The sequence below is a fragment of the Pinus tabuliformis genome, chromosome 5_2 (assembly GCF_031772625.1).
Source record: "Pinus tabuliformis cultivar Carrire ecotype Pingquan chromosome 5_2, CPIR1, whole genome shotgun sequence".
NCBI classification, from domain to species: Eukaryota; Viridiplantae; Streptophyta; class Pinopsida; order Pinales; family Pinaceae; genus Pinus; species Pinus tabuliformis.
In genome coordinates, this window is record NC_142306.1 from 699,468,316 (window position 1) to 699,470,971 (window position 2,656).

General features: G+C 31.4%; 1 pseudogene; it reads right to left on the reverse strand.

Moving 5' to 3' along the window:
- Positions 1-500: 500 nt before the first annotated feature.
- Positions 501-1,165, reverse strand: LOC149161056 (nuclear envelope-associated protein 2 pseudogene; annotated as a pseudogene).
- Positions 1,166-2,656: the final 1,491 nt, after the last annotated feature.

Here is a 2,656-nt window from a genome sequence, read left to right on the forward strand (position 1 = left end):
TCTGAGCATTATATTGACGGATCCACCTCCTGTAGATTAGGTAAACCCGATCTGATCTTTCCAACATGGTTGTAACTGAAGCAATTGTGCATTAAATTGAAAAACTGTTTTTCCACGCAATCTGCAAAATAAGGCTTCAAAGAACCCCGAAAATCTCTCAAATGGTTATGAATTTAAGAAAATTGCTGTTGGGGAACATAATTTACCTTGTTCTAAAGAAAACCCATGTTTTAGTGTTTTGAAATTCACTTCCAATTGGTCATAAAACACGTTTTAAAATGACTGGTCAAAACTATTATGTATTTGGCCTCTGCTCAGGTAACAAAATCAATTGCTTCTAGAACGACTGCTAGATCTAGAGATTTGGAATGTTTGTTGTCAGTCAATGCGGAAATGGGAGCTGGAAATGTTATCCACATGTCGTTTTCTCATCACCATAGCGAGTTTTTAACAAAATATCCTCAATCAACACATTGTTCTGTGCCAAGTAAAAGAAAACCTCAACCCAGATTTTCTCCAATCCTCTGTAGTTTCTGAGTTTGTGAACGAGTTTCCTGTAGACAAAATTCCAGTTTGAGAACCCTCTTCTTAAGCTCTTGATTATCATGTCGTTGCTTCTCTAATTGTTCTTCAATATCTTGAGTTTTAAGTTTCCACTATGTAGACATCATTTTGATCTATTCTTTCAGCCTTGCAATCTCTTCATCTTTTGTACACAGGTGTTTTGAAAGGCTTTCAAAATTCCTGGTAGAAACTTCATTCAAAACTTTTTGAAGTTCACAACCCTTATGGTGGCTTTAGTAACTGCAAAGATTATTTCTTGCTCTATTCTCATTATTTCTTCTTTCAACGGTCTCTGAGAGACCTCTCTTGAACTAAGATCATGCTGCAGCTCTTCAAGTTGTTGACCCAGTGTTATAACTCGACTTTCTTGCTCTTCTAGTAGCTTATTCTTATTATCTAGCTCTTTCAGAAAAGAAAAACATTGTGATTCCGCTGATTGAGCAGATGTTGCACTTGCTTCTGCCAATGCTTAAGTTTCTGTTAGCCTTGATCTTACATCTACCAACTCCTTCAAGTACTACTCAACAATTGAAGCCAAACATTGCAATTGAGAATCCCTTTCCTCCAAGTTCTTTTGCAACCAGCGAAGCTCATTTTCCATGCTATTTGCTTTTGGCTTTTGTTTTATTTGGTGTGTGTAATGTTTTTATTGTTTATTTTATGTATAGAAGCAATTTATTTAAAATGAGAAAAATTATTTGTTATTTACATGTATATATACCAAAAAGAAAAATTGTCTTCATTTCTTTTTTTAATCAAAAGAAAAATAAATTCTGCTTTAGTTATTTATTTTACTAACATTTTTTTTTGTTTTTTGATCCTCCAGGTCACACAAAGCTCAGGAAGAAAGCATACTCAAGATTTTCATTAATCGATTCCTCTTTTTTTTTTTTTAATTTAGATTCAGAAAATAAATGAGAAGAATCGATGTCATACCCGAAATTATCGCTCTTTAATCTTTTATTGTGCTCCTTGTTCACAATTGTTTGTTTTATTGCAAATTTTCCAGGAGCCAAGGGTTAGTGAATGGGTGGCTCTTACTGCAAAATTGCAAATTTATTCTAGAAATCACAAAAACTTGTTTTTATTTGTTAGTCATATTCTAAAAAAAAAATTAAAAAAATGAACAATCTCTTAAGTATAAGATAATTTCGAATGCATCCATCTGCATAACAAGATCATGAGTAAACTCATATCCAAGTTTGAAAAATAAACTCTAGTGAATTCTTGGACATGCTTATGAAGATTTGTTGTTAAAAATTGTAGCCTAATGACTAGTTGAGACCAAATTTGAATGTGATCCTTAGGTTTTCTATCTTCTCCAATTGTCATAGCACAAAGTTATTCCGGTCTTATTTTCGCAATTGAATTTTTATGGTGTTTATATATATATATATATATATATATATATATATATATATATTGTTAGTGAATGGGTTTTTTTTTATTTGTGGATGTTTATTTTATTTCTATGTCTTCTATATGCAAATGAAAATGCTTAAATGCAATTAACCCTAAATGAAAATGCTTCCTAAACAATCCTCCTAACTTAGTTACATCTAAGTTTGCTTCCCCGGAAACGGCGCCAAAATGTAGGGCAATTTAATTGTATGCTAAATCCATGTCATTTAATTTGTCAACCTGGGGGTTTGTAAACTTAGAAGCAAACCAAAATATATGGGACCTCAGATGAAACTGTTGTAGAAAGTTTGTTTAGAATGGAAATGCATATTACAACTATAACTAAAGAAAACTGCAAAAGAAATCACATGCAAGAAAACTGAATTAGATTCTAAGGGTGAAATGAATGAATGACATGGCCTTTTTAAAAACTTATAAACTAATCTATGAACAACTATAAAAATCAAACTATGATAATCTAGAAAGCAGTTAATAACAGCTAATGAGAAAGCAGTAAATAATAACTAGTGATTTAGTTGTCAAGCAAGAAAACTAGGATAACTTTTAAGCAAGTAGTTTAATGAAAATCAAATCAAATCTAGGAAAGTAAATCATACTTGTAGAAAATAAATCATACTTTCAAAAAGGAAATAACAAAAATCAAACTATGTTACAATTGTATGTAGATTGT